This window comes from Elaeis guineensis, chromosome 7, assembly GCF_000442705.2.
Source record: "Elaeis guineensis isolate ETL-2024a chromosome 7, EG11, whole genome shotgun sequence".
In the NCBI taxonomy this organism is placed as follows: Eukaryota; Viridiplantae; Streptophyta; class Magnoliopsida; order Arecales; family Arecaceae; genus Elaeis; species Elaeis guineensis.
In genome coordinates this window covers 24,996,681-25,023,260 of record NC_025999.2, presented here as the reverse complement: position 1 = coordinate 25,023,260, position 26,580 = coordinate 24,996,681, and positions in this window count along the sequence as shown.

Here is a 26,580-nt window from a genome sequence, read left to right as displayed (position 1 = left end):
AGTAGAGTGGAGTTGTGGCCATCACCGTGGCCTGCCGCGTGGAGCTTATTGTGGAGAGTGGAGTGATGTCCATTGTCGTGACTTGCCAAAGCATGATGGAGCCGCGTGGGATCTGTCATAGAAAGTGGAACAGAGTTGCGGCCATTACTGTGGCCTGCCAGGGAGTCCAGACCTGTCGGCCGAAGCTCGTTTGGGGGGTCTGACGGAGAGGGGTAGCTCTCCATCTGAGAGGAGCTCGGATGTTGCTGGCGAGCTTTCTACCGTTGGGTGCCTTGGGCGCTAGTACTGCAGGCGAAGGTCATCTACTGTAGAAGCTCGGTCAGGGACTTTCTGTGGATGAAGTTCAGTTTCACGTAGAATCCGTCAGAAGGTCGACCGACGGTGGATGTCGGATGGTGCTGGAGAGGTTCACCCGCTGGAGAGGTTCGGCTGCTGGAGCCCGTGCATTGTGGGAGTTCATCCGGAATCTGTCTGCTACAGAAGTTCGATCGAAGTCTGGTTCCTGTAGAAGTCCGGATAGGGATCATTTGTTAAGGAAGCTCGGTCGAAGCCTGCCTGCAATAGAAGTCTGGAAGGAATTCGTTCACAAGGGAAGCTCGGGTGGAGGCTTACAGTAGAAATCCAACGTGGACCACTCGTAGTAGAAATTTGAAGTAGACCGCTTGTAGTAAAAGCTCAGAGTCCGACCCTTGTAAGAATTCGAATGAGATCTACCTGCAATGGGAGCTCAGGGCTGAAGTCTGGCTCCCGTAGGAGCTTGAACAAAGTCTACCTGTAGTAGGAGTTCGAGGAAGAAGTCCGACTCTCGTAGGAGCCCGAATGAAACCCAGAAGGCGGTCGACCGTCGTAGAAACTTGGATGGAGACCGTCCGTCGTGGAGATCTGCTGTTGGGAAAGTTCGGCCATTGACGAACTGATGTAGCTCTGGAAGGAATTCGAATTGGAGTCAATCGAATCCTGTCAGAAAAGATCCGGAAGGGGTCCGACGGATGGTTGACCCTTGTAGGAGATCGATCGAAGGTAGGATCCAGAAAGCACTAGGAGCAGCCTGATGGACAACCGAAGAGGCTTATCGTCGAAGAAGCCAGGAAGATGCGGCAGGAGTTCATCCGTCGGCAGAACTTGAGAATGTTGCGAAAGTTCGACCGTTGGAGAGGTTCGAAAATATGCCGCCCAAGGTTGGACGTCGGCAGAGTCCCAGGAGGGTCACTCCTGGTATGAACTTCAGCTGGGGGGGTATTTTATACCCAACACCAGTCTCCCTACTTTCGAGTTCAAGTTTCGAATGAAAGAAGTATAGAGAAATTTTTACAGCCGAAGTTGCCCCCTTGAATTCTGCGCACGACCGCCCTCAGAAATCCTGGCATTTAATGCGTGCATGTTGGAGTTTTTTTCTAATTGGGGCGATCCGAAGAGACTTTTTGGAATTCTCACTGGAGCGCAGTCCCAAGTGCCACACCATAATGGCCCCACCAGCAGTCAACCGTACGCCATGGTGAGTGGGACACGTGGTGGACACTGGTCGGCCTAGGGATATCCGCCGCCATGACTGTGCCAGGCCTCGTTGCTTATTTAAACCCACTCCTTTCCTCCAGGGACTTCATTTCGCCTGAGAGTCCAGACGGTGCCTTTCTTCTACCTGAGAGTTCTACCGCCCATCGGCACCCTTTTGGACCCTAAGCATTCTTTGCGTCAATCCTCGCCATCTCTGCCGGCTCCCTGCCTACATCGGGCCAATCTAGGTTGGTCCCAAAACTTCTCTTGTCATTGCCGTTGTTCCTTCTCTTCTTGCTTTGTTTGTTCAGCTTCCGAGGGTTTATTCGCAGTCTCTCCCAATCTTTCGGGATTTCCTTCTTTCTTTTCCCTTGCTGCAGGCACGGACGTAGGAGTTGTCTGGGCGGCCCTCGCCGTCGACGTCCCTTACGACGCCGAGCCTTCAGTCCTCCGAGCCCTTTCGAGGAGTTCTCCCACCGGGGCTTCTACCCCAGAGGTCCGTCTCGAGGGGATGCTACGGATCGAGAGGAGTAGGAGAGGGAAAATAGTGGCCCGCAAGTTCAGCAGCTGCCGAGCTGCCACTGAAGGCTCCCACAGTTTCGAAGGGGACTCGAGGGAAAATTTCTTCTACAACAGAGATTTAATAATGGAACTGGCCAATGAGTGCATCCTGCCCGAGAATTTTGAAGTAGTTGAACGGAGAGACACCGGTCAAGGGGGTAGAGTTGCCATCATAAGTTGTGGCGGGCTTCTTGACGTCGTCGGGGTCGAGGGATCAGAGGCAGTCGGCACTGACGGTGGAACAGTAGAACTTATTGCGGGGGCGGTGGAAGTAGCGCATGCTGACCTCGTCGAAGTACCTAGGATGGTAGTTGTCGGAGAGAACATGGTGGTGGTGCATGCCTCCGGCGTTATCGCGGTCTTCGGGGTACTTTTAGTTCTTCTTGATGCAGGTCGTCGTTGCCGCCGCCGTCGCCACCACCGCCCCTTGAGTTCTATCCCCCCTTTTTCCCCTAGGGTTAGGGTTTCGGCAATGGGGTGGAACGAGGCGGAGGGTGAGAGTTGATGGGTTCATCACACATACTGGGAAATACTGCTGAGAAAGATGAAACTGGAAGGAGAAGTCGAAAACTTGAAGCGGTCTCTAATGTATTCTTTTCAGATCTTGTAGTATTGTTCTTCTTTCCTTGGCCTTCAGGGCTTTGTAATGTATACCTTGTTAATCGAAAATGAAAAAGAGATTTTTGTTACCTTGTCCGTACTTTGCATCAAATTATCGCCCACCAAACTCTTTTTATTCATTATTGTTATTATTATTTTTTTTTTCTTATCTCGTTCGATGTCGATATTGTCTGGAGGTTCCTGGTCGTTGCCACGTTGTCTTGCTTTTCTTGTCATCTTTCTTCTTCGGCCTTAAGGGTTTTGTAATGCATACTTAGTTAATGACATGAAAAGAAAATTTTTTGTTACCTCTTTTACTCACATGTTGAGTTGTCGTCTGTCGAACTTCTTTCGATTTTTGCCTTGCTCGATATCGATGTCATTCGAAGGTACCCAATCGTCGTCGCATTGATCCGTCCCTTTTATTTATGGCCACAGATTTGTCCGGGGCCACTCGAGTTAGATGCTTCCTTTTGGAGTTCGGGCTCGGGGGTCTGAACTTCTTGTCGCCCTAAGGAAGCCGTCTTATCCTTGGCCTATGTTGAGAGCCCTCTTGGAGACTGGGGATTTTGATAAGAATCCCCATCCTCGCTGAGATGAGGTCCTCTGTATCTTTGATGTAATTTATTTTTCATTTATCGCTGGTGTAGTTCATCGCTTTTCTTTTTAACTTTCCCCTTTTTTCTTTTTCTTTTCTCGAGTGAGGGTTTTCCCTCTGCTCTTAGTGGGGTCGCGAGAGCATGGAGGGGCCGTCGAGAAGGTTTCTTTCTTCTTATCTAGTCTTGAATGATCGGATCTTAATTGGCGTCAGGATGAGGTTCTTCCCCTATTCCTGATGTAGTCGATTTCAGCTAAGGTTAGGATGAGATTCTTCTTCTGTTCCTAACAAGGCTATGGGGGCACATACGGGCGTTGCAAGGCCTCTCCCTCCATCCAGTCTAAAGGTAACCAGACTTTTGACTTTGCTCATGCTAGGGTGAGGTTCTCCTCCTGTCCCTAACAGGACTGTGGGGGCACATATGGGCGTTGCAGGGCCTCTGCCCCCATCCGATCTAAGGAGAATTGGGCCTTCGACTTTGCTCATGTTAGGGCGAGGTTCTCCTCTTGTCTCTAACAGGGCTGTGGGGGCACATATGGGCGTTGCAAGGCCTCTCCCCCCATCCGATCTAAGGAGAACCGGGCCTTCGACTTTGCTCATGTTAGGGCGAGGTTCTCCTCTTGTCCTTAACAGGGCTGTGGGGGCACATATGGGCGTTGCAGGGCCTCTCCCCCCATTCGGTCTAAGGAGAACCGGACCTTCGACTTTGCTCATGTTAGGGCGAGGTTTTTCTCCTGTCCCTAACAGGGCTGTGGGGGCACATATGGGCGTTGCAGGGCCTCTCCCTCCATCCGATCTAAGAAGAATCGGGCCTTCAACTTTGCTCATGTTAGGGCGAGATTTTCCTCCTGTCCCTAACAGGGCTGTGGGGGCACATATGGGTATTGCAGGGCCTCTCTCCCCATCCGGTCTAAGGAGAACCGGGCCTTCGACCTTGCTCATGTTAGGGCGAGGTTCTCCTCCTGTCCCTAGCATGGCTGTGGGGGCACATAAGGGCATTGTAGGGCCTCTCCCCCCATCCGGTCTAAGGAGAACCGGGCCTTCGACTGTGTCGAGACGATGTTCTCCTCCTGTTCTCGACACGGTTAGTTTCGATTATCCTGTCGATATAAGCTCGCGCCAAGAGAGAAGACATGTGGATATAAAACTTTTATTTAAAGTAAAGTTATCGGTAATACATTCATAAAATTTTTCGAGCTCTATGGTCATGGGAGGTCTGCTCCTCCGAGTTCTCTGAGGTAGTAAGTTCCGGGCCGGACCACCTCCTTGACTTTGTACGGGCCTTCCCAGTTTGGAGCAAGCTTTCCTTGATCCTGAGGTTGTGAGACAGCGGCTCGTCGAAGCACTAGGTCTCCTGCTCTAAAGATTTTATTTTTGACCCAGGAGTTGTAGTAGCGGGTGACTTTCTGTCTGTAAGCTGCCATCCGAACTTGAGCTGCCTCTCACTTTTCTTCTAACAAGTCGAGGTTGGCTTTGAGACCCTGCGAATTGTGATGCTCGTTGAATGCCACAATTCATGCTGACGGGAGTTTAAGCTCAATTGGGATAACAGCCTCCATTCCGAAGGCTAGAGCAAAGGGGGTCTCCCCCGTGGGAAGTCTTTGGGTAGTTTGGTACGCCCATAACATATGATAAAGTTCGTCTGCCCAAGTTTCTTTCGCTCTTTCGAGCCTTGTCTTAATTCCTTGCAGCAGAGTTCTGTTGGTCACTTCAGCTTCACCGTTGGCCTGAGGATGGGCTACTGATGTGAAGTTGTGGGAGATGTTTAGGTCCTCACAAAATCCAGCAAACCTCGCTCCCGCAAATTATCATCCATTATCAGTAATTAGGATTTTTGGTAGGCCGAACCTGTAAATGATTGACTTCCAAACAAAGTCTTGTACTTTAGCTTCTGTGATTTTTGCCAACGGTTCGGCCTCAACCCACTTGGTAAAATAGTCAATTGCTACCAGGAGGAACTTTCTCTGCCCCAATGCCACGAGAAAAGGTCCAAGGATATCCATTCTCCATTGTGGGAACGGCCATGGGGCGCTCAAGGGTGTAAGTTCGGAGGCGGGCTATCTCTGGATGTTAGCATATCTCTGACATCGGTCACACTTTCTGACGTATTCAATGGAGTCGTGATACATTATCGGCCAGTAATACCCTTGGTGGAGCAACTTGTGGGATAAAGATCTAGCCCCCAGATGGCTTCCGCAGATTCCTTCGTGCACCTCCCATAAGGCGTAGTCAGCTTCCGAAGGCCGGAGATATTTTAAAAGGAGCAAAGAGTATGACCTCTTGTACAATTTATCCTTATAAAGGATATATCGGGAGGCTTGATTTTTGAGCTTTCGAGCTTCTTTTGCATCATGAGGGAGAACCTCGTCTCTAAGATATGCCATCAGTGGGTCGATCCAACTGGGTTCATGGCCAATTTCCATCACGGGCCACGATTCTTCCATACTTGAGCACTTCAGAACTTCAAAGAGAACTTCCTTAGGTAGTTCAGCCGAAACCAGTGCGGCCAACTTGGAGAGGAGATCGGCCCTGGTATTTTTCGTTGTTGGAATCTGCCTGATGTTGAAGCTACTAAAGGCGGGGATGATCTCCTTTACCTTTTCAAGATATTTGGCCATGCTGTCCTCCCGTGCTTCGTAGTTTTTGCTGACTTGTCCCACTACCAATTGGGAGTCACTGTAAATTTGGAGCCGATCTACTCCTAATTCTTTGGCAATCCTCAATCCTGCGATCAGAGCTTCATATTCTGCTCCATTGTTCGTTGCGGAGAACTCGAAGTGAAGCGCGTACTCCGCGACGATCCCCTCCGGACTGATCAAGATCAGGCCCGCTCCTGCGCCTGACATGTTGGAGGATCCATCCACATAGAGGGCCCAAAAGCAATCAGGGAGGTCTGTTTCTTCTTCAGAGGAGTTCGGTCGGGACTTCAGGCCGTCAGTTTCACCTTGTTCAGGTTCGGCCTCCTCCGGGATAGTGCATTCCACTATAAAGTCTGCCAATATCTGGGCTTTTACTGTCGGCCGAGGTTGATAGTTGATGTCAAATTCTGTGAGCTCGATCATCCATTTCACTATCCTCCCGGAAGCATCCGCCCGGTGTAGAATCGCCTTAATCGACTGGTCGGTGAGTAATGTTATGGTGTGCCCTTGAAAGTAAGGTCAGAGCCTCCGAGCTGCAATCAACAGGGCGTAAGTTAGTTTCTCTAATTTAGTATACCTGGTTTCGGCATCTCTCAACGCGTGACTGATGTAGTAGATCGACCGTTGAATTTTTATTTCTTCCTTAACAAAAATTGCTGCGAGAGCCATAGGAGAGACCGCCAGGTACAAGAACAACTCCTCCCCGGGCTCGGGCTTCGCCAATAGCGGAGGTGAGTCAAGGTAGTTCTTTAGTTCTTCGAATGCCTGTTGACATTCAGTGGTCCAACAGAAGTTCTTCGGCTGCTTGAGGGTTTGGAAGAAGGGTAAGCACCATTCGGCCAACCTCGCAACGAAGCGATTCAGGGCTGCCACCCTCCCTGTAAGGCGCTGAACTTCTTTTATTGACTTCGGGGCGGCCATCTCCTGGATGGCATGAATCTTCTTCGGATTGGCTTCAATCCCGTGCCCCGATACCATGAAGTCCAAGAATTTTCCCGAGATCACTCCAAAAGCACACTTAGTTGGGTTCGCTTCATCTTATATTTTCGGAGGGCGCCGAAGGTCTCCTCGAGGTCGGCGACATGGTTCGTTGAGGATTTACTTTTCACGAGCATGTCATCCATGTAGACCTCCATGTTGCGGCCGATCTACTCTTTGAAGATTTTGTTCACCAGCCGCTGATAGGTCGCACTTGCATTTTTGAGGTCGAAAGGCATGACCTTGTAACAATAAAGACCACGGTTAGTAATGAAAGCAGTCTTTTCTTCATCTTCTGGTGCCATTCTAATTTGATTATAGTCGGAGAATGCATCCATGAAGGTGAGAAGCTCATGGCCCGAGGTTGCATCCACCAGTTGATCGATTCTGGGCAGAGGGTAGCTGTCCTTTGAGCAGACTTTATTCAATTTTTTGAAATCTATACACATCCTCCACTTGCCGTTTGCCTTTTTGATGAAGACAATGTTGGAAATCCAGTCAGGATAGTTGACTTCTCTAATGAATCTGGCCTTCAGGAGTTTATCCACTTCCTCGGCTATCGCCTTTTGCCTTTCCGGTGCATGACCTTAGATTTTTTCTTTCGTCGGCCGATGCTTTGGATCAACGGCCAAATGATGTTCCATGACCTCTGCGTCGATCCCCGGCATGTTTGTCGGAACTCAAGCGAAAACATCTGCATTCTTTTGTAAGAAATCAATGAGCTGTGCCCGCACCTCTTCCCCCAAGTTGGAGCCAATCTTCACCACATGCTCTTTATTCCCATCATTCAAAGGAATCGAAACAAGATCTTCAATTGGCCCGCCCCTTTCCTCAGTGAGGTCATCGCGGGCATCCAATCCATCAATTGGATAGAGGTCAGATCGGTCACTTCTTTGCAAGGCATGCTGTAGCAGTGTCTCGCCAAGGCTTGATCCCCTTTGACCTCTCCAACCCCCTAGCCCGTAAAAAACTTCAACTTTAAATGGTAGGTCGACACCATAGCTCGGAGGGCGTTAAGGCCGGGCCGACCGAGTATTGCGTTATAGGTGGATGGCGCCTTTACCACCAGGAAGTCCACCCGCGCCCTGGACTGTTTCAAAAATTGACCTGCAACCACAATCAGGGTTATCATTCCTTCCACGGGCATGGCATCACCCGTGAACCCTACCAACGGGGAGTTCACCGGCCCTAAATGATCATCCGAAATGGATATTTTCGAGAATGCATCGTAGAATAAAATATCGATCGAACTTTCATTATCGACAAGAATGTGGCGCACATCGTAATTAGCTATATTTAAAGAAACTACAACCGCATCGTTATGAGGAAATTGAACTCCTCGAGCATCTTCCTCAGTAAAGGTTATGGATTCCTCAATCTTTTGTTGCTTGGGAGGTTCGGCCAATACACCAGTTATTCTCCATCGGGATTCTCCTGAGATGGTGTTGGTGAAGTCGATCGTAGGCTGATTATCGGGCTGCTCCATACCGACTGCCGTCGTCGAAGGAAGAGGAGCCTGGAAATCTGGAGATGAGGTCGGGGCTTGCAGAGCTCGTTGAGGTCTGGTCGCAGGGGCCGTTGACCGCCCGGTGGATGCCCTTCGGGGAGGCATCAGGTGCAGATCAGGCAGGCAACCGGAGGAGGAGATGTCGGAAAAGATGATCAGAGGTAGTCCCGTTGAGTGCTCCTTTAAGAACAAGGGTACTGCGAAGACACACCCCCTTCCTCTAGCACCAATCCTGTTGGTGCAAAAATCCGCCGGTATCGGAGAAGCTGGAGTCGAGAGAGTCGCGATCACCGTCGGGACCTGCAAAGAAAGTCTAAACCGGAGTTGGGGGTGCTCCGGCAAGACCTTTCGATGCTTAAGTCAGTTCTCTACCTCAACAAGAATGGAGTGCTCGAACAAAAATTTTAGCAGAGTTTTTAGATAAAGATTAGAGCTTAGAGAATAATGTATCTGGGGGTCTCCTTTTTATAGGCGGAGGGCGTAACAGATTGACAGTGACGTCTGTAACCGCCTGGTGGTGGGCCGTTCGGGGCCATGAGGAGTTTGTTACGGAGAGTAGTGGAGTGGAGTTGTGGCCATCGCCATGGCCTGCCGTGTGGAGCCTGTTGTGGAGAGTGGAGTGATGTCCGTTGTCGTGACTTGCCAGAGCATGATGGAGCTGCGTGGGATCTATCATAGGAAGTGGAGCAGAGTCGCGGCCATTACTGTGGCCTGCCAAGGAGTCCAGGTCTGTCGGTCGAAGCTCGATTGGGGGATCTAACGGAGAGGGGTAGCTCTCCGTCTGAGAGGAGCTCGGATGTTGCTGGCGAGCTTTCTACCGTTGGATGCCTTGGATGCTAGTACTGCAGGCGAAGTTCATCTGCTGTAGAAGCTCGATCAGGAACTTTCTATGGACGAAGTTCAGTTTCATGCAGAATCTGTCAGAAGGTTGACCGGTGGTGGATGTCGGATGGCACTGGAGAGGTTCACCCACTGGAGAGGTTTGGCTGCTGGAGCCCGTGAGTCGTGGGAGTTCATCCGGAATCTGTCTGCTACAGAAGTTCGGTCGAAGTCTGGTTCCCGTAGAAGTCCGGATGGAGATCATTTGTTGAGGAAGCTCGGCCGAAGCCTGCCTACAATAGAAATCCGGAAGGAATTCGTTCACAGGGGAAGCTCGGGTGGAGGCTTACAGTAGAAATCTAATGTGGACCGCTTGTAGTAGAAATTTGAAGTAGACCGCTTGTAGCAGAAGCTCGGAGTCCGACCCTTGTAAGAATTTGGATGAGGTCTACCTGCAATGGGAGCTCAGGGCTGAAGTCTGGCTCCCGTAAGAGCTCGGATGAAGTCTACCTGCAGTAGGAGTTCGAGAAAGAAGTCCGGCTCCCGTAGGAGCTCGGATGAAACCCAGAAGGCGGTCGACCGTCGTAGAAACTTGGATGGAGCCCATCCATCATGGAGATCTGCTGTTGGGAAAGTTCGACCACTGACGAACTGACGTAGCTCTGGAAAGAATTTGGATTGGAGTCAATTGAATCCTATCGGAAAAGATCCAGAAGGGGTCCGGCAGACGGTTGACCCTTGTAGGAGATCGACCGAAGGTAGGATCCAGAGAGCACTAGGAGCAGCCTGATGGACAACCGAAGAGGCTTATCGCTGGAGGAGCCAGGAAGATGCGGCAGGAGTTCGTCCGTCGGCAGAACTTGGGAATGTTGTGGAAGCTCGACCGCCGGAGAGGTTCGGAAATATGCCGCCCAAGGTTGGATGTCGGCAGAGTCCCAGGAGGATCACTCCTGGTACGAACTTCGGCTGGGGGGGTATTTTATACCCAACAATATGTATACAATTTAAAGGAAAAATAGATGAGAACTGGCAACTAGCTTTCAGGTGATTCCAAGCTAGTTGCATGATGGTTCTATCTTAACTTTGCACAACATCTAGATGATTACCAACTTAGACAAAATCATTGATAGATATTATTTTTAGCCCTGAAAACCTCCTAAAAATAACATAAGAGCTTTTCCAGATAGCCTACATATTTTTACTTAGCCATAGGAAGAAGAAATATGTGATCCAACCTACCGCAAATCTGTGACACCATTAGCTACTAGTCCACCACCCAAGCACTTGAGAACCCTTTTCTCCTTGGATCTAAACAACACCATATGAAGCATATCAGCAGCAAGTAAAACAACATGAAGGAGATGGGATTCCCTAACTCATCCAATTTCTACACTTAATGCTAAGCCCAAAAAACCATTGATAATAACCAAAACCCCAGTAGTACATGCAAGGCCCTTTATCCATTCTATCCATCTGCCACTAAAGCCCCTTGTTCGAAGAACATTGATTAGAAATCTTGATAGATCATTTGATTAACATTCTCCAAATCTGATTCCACTAGAGCCCCTCCCTTTCTATGTAAATAGAAAAAAAAAAAGATTACCCTTCCTATTCTTCCTCTTATCCTTTATCTCTTCCTTTCTATGTCTCTCAAAACCTCAAGGGACCAACTCAAACCACCACAACTTGTACAAAATCCCATATGCTTCAAATAAGAAGCCCAGCTAGAACCTAAGAAACCCCTCCACACTCTCTAGGTGCTCTCCTTCCCCACGGATCTCGGAAAAAGAGAATGAAATGAAAAGAAAAAGAAGGGAAGAAAAAAGCGCAATCAGAACCTAAAAAATCCCTCTAATCTCTCTCAAGTGCCCTCGAAAAAGAAGCGAAAAGGAAAAAAAAATGATCATCCATGTGACTTATAACTAAATTTTCTTTGTTTTCTCTAATTTTCTCTATTTTTTTTGTAGGTCTCAAATAGGTGGGAGGCTAGGAGCAACCGAAGAGGAAGCTTAAATGATGGCTAAGGCTGTGTGTTGGTATTTATTCTAAACACAACACTCCTGCGTGACTTTATACGATGAGGAGAGAGCAGTTGGGTCGTCGTCATCATCGTCATCATCCCTCCAACCATCCACCCTTGCAGCCCCTCAAGCCCCATTCATCCCATCACCATGGCAACCCCTCCCCCCCTCTGTCTGGTGTGAATGCTATCCTGTTGGGATATTATGCACCCCATTCCATTCCTTCTCCATCTCACTCCATACTTGCCATGTAAGTTGGCCACCCTCATCGACCCATTGCCTCCAACCCATCATCTCATTCTTTTTGCCCACATTCTAACCATTTCTATAAGGTACCATGACCTTCTATTGCTGATACCTGCACACATGTTATCCCCAATAAAACTCAGCGACCTAAAATTTCTTTAAAAGTCATTCAACCAACTGATACCTCTGCTGCCTCCATCGTTCAGCTTAGCAAATCTCGCAGCTATGCTGACATCCTCAAATATACTTCGTTCAACTGTTCTGATAAGGGCTTTACTGACTCCTCCACTATTCGTAGTCACTCTAGTAAGGTTCCGGCTCCAAACCAGACCCCACGGCCACATCACTCCAAATCATCACTCCATACCCCACCATACTCGTTGACCTCCTTCAGTCCCTTTAAACTGGGCTCTTGTTTCCGCTGTGGTGACCTAGGACATTTCAAATCTTCATGTAGAAATCCTCTCAGATGCTTCTGCTGCCTTCGGTTCAGCCATTCACAAAGAAGCTACAAACAACCAATGTTGACCTCTCATAAGAACCCATCCCTCAACCTGCATCCAGCTAAGCCAAGCCCTCTCACCCCAACCATAACTATCGATATTTTTTCTACTACTATCCTTCCATTGTCCGCTGCACCACCATCGAAACCCCCCAAGCCCTCAGTCATTATGGCAACCTCGGCTAACCCCTATCCTCCTTTGGTCTGCAAATCCTTCCTGGCCTTCACTCCCAAAATGAAGGTGACCTCCACCTTTCTAGAGTGTACAGCTTTTGTTGAGGTTTTGGGAAGGAGCTTAAAGTCGGATGAGGTGGTGTCAACCCTTGCTCATGTAACAAAGGTAGAAGGATCCTGGTTTTCCAAAAAACTTCCAAAAGACAACCACTTCCTTGTTTCATGTCCTTCCACTAAAGTTGTCCATCGGCTCATGGCCATGGATCTCATTTGGGGTGATGGGTTCTCCTTATTAGTTAATCGATAGGATCACTCCTACAGTGGTAGGCTACATAGTCTGAAGTACAAAGTTTATGCTAGTCTTCTAAACTTACCACTCATATGCTGGAATGTTGAGTCCATTGCTTCCATCATCTCCGACTTCGGCATTCCTTTTCGAGCCAGTAGATCTAGCCTCTGTTGGGAGGATTTGATGAGTTTCGACTTATATTTCTTCTGTGAAGACCTGGGTGCACTCCCCAAAACATTTGAAGTGACTGTTGGTTCATTCACCTACACTATGAAGTCAGTAGTTAACTTCTCTTCTTCATAGGTTAGCCATGAAGTTTCATCCTTCTTCCGAGGTGGTGATCGCATTGACATCAGCTTTGGCAAATGGGACTTTTGGTTCAACTCGGTAGATCAAAACCCACCCACCGGCTCCAGTAACAGCTCGTCAAAAATGAAAATCTCTGGGATCTTTGAAAACAACTTCTCTAGTACACACGACATGACATCCTCCAGTGTCATCACCACTTTTTCTTTTCCCACCTCCCTAGGGCTTAACGCTGCGCCATTGCTATCACTGACCTACGCCAACTCAAGTCTTCACTGCAGTGCCTCTACCCTTGCATTCCCAATATCCTTTCTCAAAGAGATGTTGCAAGATTTGAAACCTCTCGAGGCCTTTGATCTTTCAAATTCAAATTGGGTGGTACCTGCTAAACACCAAAAAAGTGCCATTACCTATCCTTCGATCTGAATGGCCTTTGGGATTTCCTCCATTCCAAGGGGCCAATCTCTCTTATCATGAGGCCCTCACTCCCAACAGCCACTCATTTTGCTGAGGATGCAAGTCGAATATACCCCTGGCAAAGCCTTCCACATCTACACACCTTTACCCTTCCAGAACCTAGCAATCTTCTCAACAAAGTTGTCTCCTCATCCCCTTCTATGCCCTCGCTATAACCAATGAGAGGCAACCAAGCATTCCAGGATATACCGATCTCTTGCATTTTCTCAAGGCTCCTGGATTCCCTACATCCAAGAAGCCCTGCCTCATCCCACCAATAGTTTAATTGTAACAAGCAGTAGACTTCGAGCCAAAAAACTAAGAGCTCTGGGTTTAGAGAACTCCTGCCTTAGCGATGAAGACATTCTCTTCACTAACTCGCTCACTCCAGGTGATCTTATCAAGCTTGGAAAATGATGTGGAATGATCTTCCCCAGTTGCGAGCAGTCATAGGCAATCTCCAAACTAAAAAGCCTTGAAACACTATGGTGCAATCTTAAAGCTCAATGCATATACTTTTCTGAAATGTACGAGGGTTGGGATAACCAACTAAAAGACGTATGGTAAGGAAAATGGTGCAAGAGTCTAGGTGTACTATTGTTTGTCTGCAAGAGACAAAGATTGCAAAATTTAATCACTCTCTTTTTCACTTCACCTATAGTTTAGCATTTGACAATTATCAAGTTGCCGATGTTGTTGGATCCTCAGGGGGATTGCTCACTGGTTGGAGCCAAGGAGAAGTCAAGGGCCACCCATTACACCATAGCTATTTTTCCATTAGCACGTGCTTCATTTTGACAGTTGGTGCTTTCACATTCTGCATCACCAATGTCTATAGGCCCCATGATCATAGCAACCGCCTCTTATTCTTTGAAGAGCTTCGGCATCTGAAATCATCCATCCAAGGGCCATGGATCATAGTCAGTGACTTCAATGTAATATGTTTCTCCTCTAATCGCTCTGGAGCAGGAAGCAGCTCTGTGGTATCCTTCGAATTTAAAGAGTTTCTCAAGTCCTTACCTCTTGTTGAAATCAGTTCATTTTATCGAAGATTCACATGGTCTAACTTGCGTGAGCAAGCCAGTCTGGCCAAACTTGACAGGTGCTTTGTTTCGATCAAGTGGCACAACTCTTTTCCTCATATAGTTCTTTCACTTTTAGTGTGGATTACATCAGATCACATGCCTCTCCTGATCTCACAGCAGTCTCCTTACATTGGCTTTATGCAACACAACAAGCCTTTTCAATTTGAAGATATATGGTACTCATACAAGGGATTCGACAATCTTATCAAGACGTCGTGGACTGTAGCACCTAGTTCCCCTGATGCCGCACAAAACATTACCTCAAAACTGAGGTTCCTTTGTACCAAACTAAAAGAGTGGAGCAAACACACCTTCGAAAGCATTTGGCAAAGAAAGAAAATTATTCAGCTTCGAATAGACGAACTGGACACAACAAAAGAGCAAAAAAATCTTTCAGCAGAAGAAAGAACCGAAAGGAATTGACTGAAGGACCAACTAAGTGCATTACTAAACCAAGAAGGAATTTTCTGGTGCCAGAGATCTAGGATTCAATGGATTCAAGCTGGTGACCGCAACACAAAATTCTTTCACATTAGTGCGAGTCACAGACATCAAAAAAATCTCATCTCCAAAATCATTGTCAGTGGTGAAACTCTGAACAAACATGAGGACATTGAAAAAGCATTCTACTATCACTACTCATCTCTTCTTGGATCTGCTCCCAACTGCAAGATCGATATTGACTGGAAATGGCTATACTCAAGTGATCACCAAGACCTTAACTGCCTAAACTGGGCATTCTTTGAGGATGAGATTCAAGCTGCTCTATTTAGTCTCCCCAAAGATAAAGCACCAGGGCCTGAGGCTTTCCCATCTCCTTCTACCAAAGATTTTGGGATGTCATAAAGCATGATTTGATCCAACTCATCAATGGCCTCTATAACCAATCAACGGATATCTCTAGGCTTAATTACACTTATATAACACTCATCCCAAAAAAATTGACGAGCAACACTGTAAGTGACTACCGACCGATTAGTTTAGAACATAGTATGATCAAAATCTTATCCAAAGCTCTAGCCAGGCCCCTCAGCAAGGTTATCGGATCTCTTGTATCTCTTTCCCAAACTACCTTTATGTTGGACATATTCCCTAAAAGTCAAATTGGCTGACACTTATAAAATACTTTGAGAATATAATTTATAATTTGACTTTGATATTAATAAAATTGAGTTATTTCTATTCATATTATATTTAATAGTGTTTGTGAATCGTCTATTGGGTTAATGGATATGATAACATATATTCTCAAAAATTGAGAATTTGAGACATGTGTGTTGGGAATAGTGTCCCAAAGCCAATCGTCAGTCTGTTGACAGTTGTACTCATTTTTGTATTTGTACATGAATTATGAATTAATAAAAATTATTTTGATATTTTTTATCATAAAATATTTCATCTTCTAATGAACTCCTATGTTGTGGTGAAGTCCTTAGGACTATTTAGACTCGACAAAGAAGGATTTGTCATTTAGTCCTTAAATTTGTTCGCGACCAAATGATACGTTGTTACCAAGGACGACAACATTTATCAAGCATAGGTCATTGTGTGCCATATAGGTTGGTTGTCTTCTTAACCAATGAGTATGGAGACACTGGTATGGCATACAGGTGAGATGTAAGGGTACATCTACACTGAACGTGACCAACTCTGGAGCTATTTCTGCTGTCAAGATTTGCTCCGATGAAATATGGGTATAAATATCTCTCCGACTTGAGACCGCCATGGTGACTTGCAAGCAACTCACTGCACTTAGGCACTGGACTATCTGAATTTTTAATTCAGTGACGGAAGGTAGCTGGATGTAGTCAAGTACTTGACTTGTCGGTGCGTGTGTCAAGATGGGATTGACCACTCTAGTTTAGGAGCTGTGTACAGTCGTATTTTAATTTAATAAAATCTTGACCAGGGTAGTCCTTGTGAGGAGTCACAGGACTGTTTGAGTTGAGCACGATTCGGATGATCTGATCAGGGTTGACAGTTTAACCCTGAGTCATCCTAAACACAGAGGTCAAAAGGATGAATTATACAGTAACCATATTCATGTAGGTTCTGAGTGTTGCGATTGTGATTCTTTGATCTATCCGAATGTCGGGTACCATTGCTAGATGGTCACTTCGATTAGTACAGAAATTGATTCTTGTGCTACCGGCTTAGGTTCGAACCTACGGGATCACACACATTAGAGGTTCCTATCTGATCTGATGGCTGATGAAGAGTCCTAATGCTCGTGGACTATGAGTCCTACATGTCTAGAACTCTGTGATAGAGAATCAGAATTCTCTGATCATGAGTCCCACACATTTTGGGAACCAGGGTCAACAGTCCCACTGGTTGGGACTTTTCGATCAGGGTTATATATCGATGAATTCTGATGCCCGATTGCCCATTGAATTTGGACTCAGTATTTATGAGAGGTTTAATTAGTGATTTGATCGCTAATTAACTAAATTTGATTGAGTAATTATTTTTAGATCAAGTCCAATTGAATTGAATTCAGTTGGGTTTGACCCGATTAGGTTAAGAGTTGACCTAATCGTCGAGATGGTTTGGTCCCTGATTTTATCAGGGGTTGGACTTAGTCAATTCTTGATTTGATTAAGATTTTATTAAGCCTAATTAAACCTAATTTAATTAGATTTAAATTAGTCTAATTGGACCTAACTTATTTGTTTCAATTAGGTTGGTTTAAATAATTAAACCACCTTGACCCAATCTCCATGCGCCACCTCACTTCCATTGCACCTATTTGAATTCATGAGAAGGAACTTCTCATGAATTTTTTCCTCATGCCAAGCCCTCTCCACGCCCCACTTTAATATGCCATTTGAATAGATGAGGATGATTGATTGGCCATTCAAATTCAAAATAAAGTTTGAATTTGAATGGGCAATCAATCTTTGCACCTTATCCCTTTTTTTACGTCCCATTTATTACATGAGAAAAGGTTTCTCATGAAATCACTCCATGCATAATTTAAGCCATGCCTCACATCTTTAGTGGATAAGGGATGAGTTCGTATCCATTTGAATTCAAATTTGATTTGAATTCAAATGTGTAATTACTCATCTTTATCTTTTCTTTTGGATAAGGCATTTGACATTATTATAAAAGGAGGAGAAGAGTGGGGTGTGCAAGAAGAAGATTTTTGGAGAAAAATTTTGGGGTGTGAGAAGTCTTGTGCGTGAGAAGGAAGTCCATATCCTTCCAAGAGAAAAAGAAAGAAAAAAAAGAAAAGTAGGTGCAAGGTTTTCGATGAGTTCCCTAAAGTTTTAGCTTGGGGTTTGGAAAGTGAGAAAGTGAGCTACGAGTGTCGTGAGCCCATAAAATCTCAGGAAGATCTTCAACATCCTCTTAAATATGTCTGTTGATGATCCGAAGCATCCGAAGAATTGACAGACATCGATCGAAGGAGTTCATTCAGCATCGACCGTCAAAAGGGCTCTACAACGAGCTAGCACTCGTGAGGAGTCGATCAGATCGGGAGCTTCGTATGGACGATCCGCAGAGGTCAGACATGCTGTGTGGCTGCATCACGATGATCAGACTCTCCCGACGGTGATCAAATTACGACGATCTACTACCCACACAAAGGTATTGTGTTCTGAACACATTACAATAAAGTTTCTATTGTTCAAATTCAAATTTTAAATTTAAATGCATACATGCTATATATCATATTTAGATCCTAGTATAGAATAAATTCATATTAATTAATTAGATTAATTAATATTTTCTACTATAAAATCATAATTTAAAAAAAAAAAAATTACCATTTTACCCCTGTACTGAATTTCTCCACAAATGGTATCAGAGCGGGTTCTTAGATATGATATATATATATTTGCATGCATAGATTAAGTTATAATCTAAAAGTTTAAATTTAAAATTTAAAATTCAAAATTTAAAATTTGAATTTTGAAAGTTGTTCGAAATTCAAAATTCAAAAATTTGAAATTCAAAATTTGAAATTTGAATTTTGAAAGTTATTCAAAATTCAAAATTCAAAAATTTAAAATTTGAATTTTGAAATTTGAAATTCAAAATTCAAAATTTAAAAATTTGAAATTCAAAATTTAAAATTTGGTTGAAATTTAAAATTTGAAATTCAAAATTTAAAATTCAAAATTTAAAATTTAAAATTTGAAATTCAAAAAAATTGAAAATTGAAATTTGAAATTTGTTTGAAATTTGAAATTCAAAATTTAAAATTTAAAATTTAAAATTTGAAATTTAAATTTTAAAATTGGTATATTTAGATATACTTGATCCAAGTAGCAAGTAATCGAATTGGGTTAGTTGCCATGACCGTCCGGTCATAGGAGAACAGTAGGGTTTAAAGGCCCTCTCCTCCTATTCGATGGGGTCTCCTATGGTGGTAGGGGTGCCGCTGCAATTATATCCCATGTAGATGAAGTAGCGAAAGAAATTAATTGTAAAGGTTCAATTATGAAATTTATCATGAATGTGTTAGATTAGATCTAAAAGAATATTCATGATTTATTTTGATTAAGTTATTTTCTGTTATGTAATTAGCAATAGGATTGCTATTTATGAAATGTGCTGATCTATTTGTGAAATGAGTCAACATATTTGATGAACAGAAAATAAAACCTTTCAAATTTGAAAATTATTTTCAAAATACCAAACCCTGACCCATCAGCCCAAATACTTAATTAAAAGAATTAAGTATTGTCTAGTAGGTCTAGAATTGTGAATTAAGACCTAAGACAATTGCATAAACTTGTGGGTCAATGGGTTAGATGGATTAGGTCCATAATTGGGTTAGACTTAAGGTTAGCTTAAAAAAATGAACTAATTTAGAGTAATTGGTCAAATCTAATCAAAAGTTGAATTAGATTAGGTCAAAGATATTCTAGACTCAACTTCAATAGTTGTAGTTGAATGGGTCCATGTCTTTAACTAGACCAAGATGGACTTAATTCATGGCTACACGATGGAACCCTATTTACTAAGTTGATCAAATTAAAACTAATAAACCGGTTGGTGTCTAAGGTAAGTTTGGCAGTTTGACCAGTGGTTTTTAAGCGAAAGCTACTCGCAGTGATTCGATCTCTGACGAGTTAATGGCTTATCCCCACCACTGATCTCACTTACCTGGCCAACCGGATGAATTAGATTTTGATTAGATCACTTGGTGATTAGGGCTCACCCATGTCATTAGGTAAATCAGTGTGACTGATTTAGGTGCTCCTAATGCCAGCTTTAATTAAATCCTTTTTAATCTGACTTGGTGAAGTTAGTGGGAGGATTGAAATTGGCTGAATATTTTTTCTTCTCATCTATCCTTTAATAAAATCCTTAAAAATTATTAGGTCTCTAAAAATAATTAAGTTATATTGATAACTAAGTTATAGCCTCCCATTAAGTGAGTGATAATGAGTCCATTAGTTTAATAATCATTGGAGGCCCAAAGGCCTGGTGCTTATTGACTAATGGAATTATCATTCATAATATGATAATTTGGTTTGAGTCTTTCTGATGGTGGTCAGGTTGGCCGGCCAAAGTCGGACCTGATCATTTATTGGTGCGATTCACCAAATCAAATCATGTTAATGGTTGGATCTAACCAGATCTTTTCAGTGGAGGCCAAAGCCTACTGATTAGGTTCTGGGGCAAAATCAATTACTAGAAGTTGTTTAGAGAAACAACTGGTTATGAACCTACCCATAGATGCACATGGGTTGATCAACCAAAGTTGGGCTCGTGTGTAGTCTGTGTGGATTCTAGTACCCACTAAGAAATTAAAATAATTTCTCAAATTGGAGGTTGAGGCTACCAGTTCATAAAAATACTGGGAGAAACTTTAGACTAAAGTCCAAGTCTTTAGTATTTATAATTTATGTACTAATAGAGGTCTGATTTTTCTTTATGCAGCTATGGCCACTACCCTGTCGCTCTGATCATTATTAGATAATGACAAGCTCATGGGACCTAATTTCGATAGCTGGTATTGAAAATTAAAAATCATCCTTGAGCATGAGCGGATCCTTTATGTAGTAACGGATCCGACACCTGAGGAACCAGCCCCAAACATTAGAGGGACGGTCCGAGACACTTATCAGAAGTGGCTCAACGACCGCACCATCGTTCGATGCAATATGCTGGCGGCAATGAATGATGAGTTCAGCCACAGGTTCGAGAATGCCCAGCCCCAGGAGATGCTTCAAATATTGAACGACTCCTTTGGCACGCCTGACGATGTTGAAAGGCACAAAACTAGTTGTGCCATTTTCAATGCTCGGATGAGGGATGGGGCCTCAGTCACTGATCATGTATTGTACATGATCGAAATGATTGAGCGCCTAAGTAAATTGGGCTTTCCCCTGCATGAGCAGCTCGGTAAGGATGCGATCCTTAATTCATTGCCCAAGTCCTTCCTCCCCTTCCTTACTCATTTTTGGATGACAAAGCCTGCAGTGAACTACCACGGCTTGTTGGGGTTGCTGTAGAACTTTGAGAAGGATCACCAGCTCCATAAGGAGTCGGTGAATGTTGTGGGAGGGACTTCTTCTGGTCATCGACCCTTTAAGAAAGGAAAGAAGAAGAACAAGAAAAAGAAGAATAAGAAGGTGCAGCTGCATGCTGGAACATCTGCACAGGGTCAGACCAAGAAGCACAAGCCCAACTAGAGCCAGGCGGAGTGCTTCTTTTGCAAGAAGCAGGGGCACTGGAAGAGGAACTGTCCTCTATACATTGCCTCCCTGGATCCAAACAGGCCGAAGAAGAAGCAAGATACTTATATGATAACACCTTGCAACTTCTCCATTTGTAATACTACTGCCTGGGTATTGGATACCGGAAGCCCTTATCATATTTGCAATTCGATGCAGGGTCTGCAGGTCAGTAGGAGATTTGATGAAGGCGAGAGGTTCCTGAATGTTGGAGATGGAAGCAAAGTTCCAGTTCTAGCATTAGGAATTATGAATCTTATAATCAATTCTCGAAACGTAATTCTGAGTGAATGTCACTATTGTCCAAGCTTTTTATTAAATATTATTTCTGTAGGCCTTTTGGCAATGAACGGTTATCAATTTTTAATAAAAGAAAATGTTTGCAATATTATTTTGAATGGTGTTACAATGTTTGTTGGACAACTTAATAATGGAATTTACTTTCTATCATAACCTGTTAATGTGGTTCAAACCTCCGGTAAATATCCTAGAATAGATAATATGTCAGAAGTCTACCTTTGGCACTGTAGACTAGGTCATATCAATAAGAACAGGATAAACAGATTGGCTCAAGAAGGAATTCTTGAAGTAGGTGATTGTGAATCACTTCCAACCTGTGAGTCCTGTCTTCTTGGTAAAATCACCAAATCACCTTTTACTGGAAAAGATGTGCGAGCCAGTGAACTCTTGGGTCTGGTACATTCTGATGTATGTGGACCCATGAGCTCAAGTGTAAGAGATGGATATTTCTACTTCATAACCTTCACAGACGACCTATCGAGGTATGGGTATGTCTATTTAATGAAGCATAAATCGGAGTCGTTTGAAATGTTCAAACTATTCTGAAATGAGGTAGAAAAATAAACTGGGAAGTGTATTAAAACTCTTCGATCTGATCAAAGAGGTGAATATCTTTTCAATGATTTTCTGACATATCTTGGAGAGAATGAGATTCTCTCTCAGTGAACTCCTCCTGGAACACCACAACATAATGGTGTATTTGAAAGGAGGAATCGGACCTTGTTGGACATGGTTTGATCCATGATGGGGTTTGCTGGTCTGCCGATCTCCTTCTGGGGATATACGCTCGAATTGGCTTGTTATCTTCTAAATAGAGTTCCGAGTAAGTCTGTAACCAAAATACCATATGAGATATGGATAGGACGTAAGCCAGTACTCTCGCACCTTAGGGTTTAGAGGTGTCTGGCTTATGTTAAACGTTTAATTATGGACAAGCTAGGACCTAGGTCTGACAAGTATAGTTTTATAGGGTACCCAAAAGAGATCAAAGGGTATTACTTCTACCTAGCTGATGAACAAAAAGTGTTTGTCAGCCTTAAGGCAATCTTTTTGAAAAAAGAGTTTCTTGGTGAAGGGACTGTTGCCTCTAAGGTCAAACTTGACGAAGTTCGACAGGTGGAAAAATCGACACAAGTTGCTGAACCTGAACCGAATTTGATTAGATTAGATCCAGAGCCCATTGTTCAAGCACCCTTAAGGCGATCTGGTAGAGTACCACGTCAACCGGACAAATACTATGGTTTCTTGGTCCGAGATGATGATCCTATCGAACTTGATAAAAACGATAAGGATCCGATTACCTACATGGATGCAATGCAGAGACTCGACTCTGAGAAATGGCTAGAAGCCATGAAATCCGAAATGGAGTCCATGAAGGTCAACGATGTGTGGACATTGGTTGACCCACCCGAAGGAGTAAAACCCATAGGGTGTAAATGGGTCTTCAAGAGGAAGAGAGGTGCAGACGGAAAGGTGAAAACCTATAAAGCCCATCTGGTTGCCAAGGGATATCATCAACGTTATGGTATAGACTATGATGAGACATTTTCTTCTGTGGCAATGCTCAAATCCATTCGGATTATGCTTGCGATAGCTGCCCATCTGGAATATGAAATCTGGCAAATGGATCTAAAGACAGCTTTCCTAAATAGAGAGCTGGATGAAGAGGTGTATATGATACAACCTGAAGGATTCACATCCACAGATGAATCTAAGGTGTGCAAGCTACAGAGGTCCATTTATGGACTTAAGTAGGCATCACAGAGTTGAAACATACGTTTTGATAAGACGATCAAGACGTATGGCTTCGTTAAGAATGGAGAAGAACCCTGCATTTATAAGTGGGCTAATGGTCCAGTAGTAGTATTTCTTGTATTGTATGTGGATAACATTCTCTTAATCGAAAATGATGTCCCTGCATTACAGGGAATAAAGATTTGGCTGTCGTCACAGTTCTCCATGAAGGATCTGGGAGAAGCTTCCTACATCCTAGGGATGAGAATCTATAGGGATAGATCTAAAAGGTTGCTTGGTTTATCTCAATCCATGTACATTGATACTATGCTGAAGAGGTTCAGCATGGAGAATTTCAAGAAAGACTATCTTCCGATAGGCCATAGAATTTTTCTCTCGAAGAGGGATTATCCGACAACACCTCAAGAGAGAGAGTGTATGGGTAGGATTCCATATGCTTTGATAGTGAGATCTATTATATACGTCATGACATGTACACGACCAGATGTGGCATACTCACTAGGGGTAGTGAGTAGATACTAATCTGATCCAGGGGAGAATCACTGGAAGGTTGTTAAAACCATCCTGAAGTATTTAAGAAATACTAAGGACCAATGGCTTGTCTATAGTGAATCGGACTTGAGACTTATAGGGTTTATAGACTTTAGTTTTCAGTCTGATCACGATGATAGTAAAAGTGTGTCGGGATTTATTTTTACCCTTAATGGTGGGGCTATCTGCTGGAAAAGTTTCAAGCAGCACACAGTGGCTGATTTAGTTTGCGAGGCAGAGTATGTCGCTGCATCAGATGCTGCCAAAGAAGTGGTGTGGCTAAAGAAATTCATCACTGAGCTCGGAGTAGCACCCTCCCTTGTTGGTCCAGTTCTGCTCTACTGTGACAGCTCTGGAGCCATTGCTCAGGCGAAGGAATCAAAGGCACACCAGCGGACGAAGCATATTCTGCACCGCTATCATCTCATCCAAAAAATTATGGATCGAGGTGACGTCGATCTTCAGAAGATCGATGGGAAGGAGAACCTGGCCAACCCATTCACTAAAGCCATTGCGGTGAAGGAGTTCAACAACTACAAGTCGAAGATGGGTATTAGATACTGCACCGATTGGCTTTAGGCCAAGTGAGAGATTGTTCGGAATAGTGTCCCAAAGCCAATCGTCAGTCTGTAGACGGTTGTACTCATTTTTATATTTGTACATAAATTATGAATTAATAAAAATTATTTTAGCATTTTTCATCACAAAATATTTCATCTTCTAATGAACTCCTATATTGTGGTGAAGTCCTTAAGACTATTTAGACTCGACAAAGGAGGATTTATCGTTTAGTCCTTAAATTTGTTCGTGACCAAATGATACGTTGTTACCAAGGACGATAATATTTATCAAGCATAGGTCGTTGTGTGCCATATAGGTTGGTTGTCCTCTTAACCAATGAGTGTGGAGGCACTGGTATGGCATACAGGTGAGATGTAAGGGTACATCTGTACTAAACGTGACCAACATCGGAGCTATTTCTATTGTCAAGATTTACTCTGATGGAATATGGGTATAAATATTCCTCCGACCTGAGACCGCCACAGTGACTTGCAAGCAACTCACTGCACTTAGGCACTAGACTACTTGAATTTTTAATTCAGTGACGGAAGGTTGCTGGGTGTAGTCAAGTACTTGACTTGTCGGTGCGTATGTCAAGATGGGATTGACCACTCCAGTTTAGGAGCTGTGTATAGTCATGTTTCAATTTAACAAAACCTTGGCCAGAGTAGTCCTTGTGACGGGTCACAGGACTGTTTGAGTTGAGCATGATTCGGATGATCTGATCAGGGTTGACAGTTTAACTCTGAGTCATCCTAAACACAAAGGTCAAAAGGATGAATTATACAGTAACCATATTCATGTAGGTTCTGAGTGTTGCGATTGCGACTCTTCGACCTATCCGAATATCGGGTACCATTGCTAGATGGTCATTTCGATTAGTACAGGAATTGGTTTCTGTGCTACCGGCTTAGGTTCGAACCTGCGGGGTCACACACATTAGAGATTCCTATCTGATCTGATGGCTGATGAAGAGTCCTAATACTCGTGGACTATGAGTCCTACGTGTCTGGGACTCTATGATAGAGAATCAGGATTCTCTGATCATGAGTCCCACACATTTTGGGTACCAGGGTCAAGAGTCCCACTGGTTGGGACTTTTCGATCAGGGTTACATATCGATGAATTTTGATGCCGATTGCCCATTGGATTTGAACTCAGTATTTATGAGAGGTTTAATTAGTGATTTGATCACTAATTAACTAAATTTGATTGAGTAATTATTTTTGGATCAAGTCCAATTGAATTGAATTCAGTTGGGTTTGACCTGATTAGGTTAAGAGTTGACCTAATCATCGAGATGGTTTGGTCCCTGATTTGATCAGGGGTTGGGCTTAGTCAATTCTTGATTTGATTAAGATTTTATTGAGCCTAATTAAGCTTAATTTAGTTGGATTTAAATTAGTCTAATTGGACCTAATTTATTTGGTTCAATTAGGTTGGTTTAAATAATTAAACCACCTTGACCCAATCTCCATGCGCCACCTCACTTCCATTGCACCCATTTGAATTCATGAGAAGGAACTTCTCATAAATTTTTTTCTCATGCCAAGCCCTCTCCACGCCCACTTTAATGTGCCATTTGAATGGATAAGGATGATTGGTTGGCCATTCAAATTCAAAATAAAGTTTGAATTTGAATGGGCAATCAATCTTTGCACCTTATCCCTTTTTTTACGTCCATTTATTACATGAGAAAAGGTTTCTCATGAAATCACTCCATGCATAATTTAAGCCATGCCTCATGCCTTTAGTGGATAAGGGATGAGTTGGTATCCATTTGAATTCAAATTTGATTTGAATTCAAATGTGTAATTACTCATCTTTATCCTTTCTTTTGGATAAGGCATTTGACGTTGTTATTAAAGGAGGAGAAGAGTGGGGCATGCAAGAAGAAGATTTTTGGAGAAAAATTTTGGGGTGTGAGAAGTCTTGTGCATGAGAAGGAAGTCCATATCCTTCCAAGAGAAAAAGAAAGAAAAGAAAAAAAAGTGGGTGCAAGGTTTTCGGTGAGTTCCCTAGAGTTTTAGCCTGGGGTTCGGGAAGTGAGAAAGTGAGCTACGAGTGTCGTGAGCCCACAAATCTTAAGAAGATCTTCAACATCCTCTCAAGCATGTTTGTTGATGATCTGGAGCATCCAAAGATTCGACAGATATCGATCGAAGGAGTTCGATCAGCATCGACCGTCAAAAGGACTCTACAATGAGCTAGCACTCGTGAGGAGTCGATCAGATCGGAGCTTCATGTGGATATCCACAGAGGCCAGACATCTGTGTGGCTGTGTCACGATATCAGACCTCTCCGACGGTGATCAGATTACGCGATCTACTATCCGCACAAAGGTATTGTGTTCTGAACACATTACAAAAGTGTTTACTGTTTCAATTTGAATTTCAAATTTAAATGCATGCATGCTATATATCATATTTAGATCCTAGTGTAGGATAAATTTATGTTAATTAA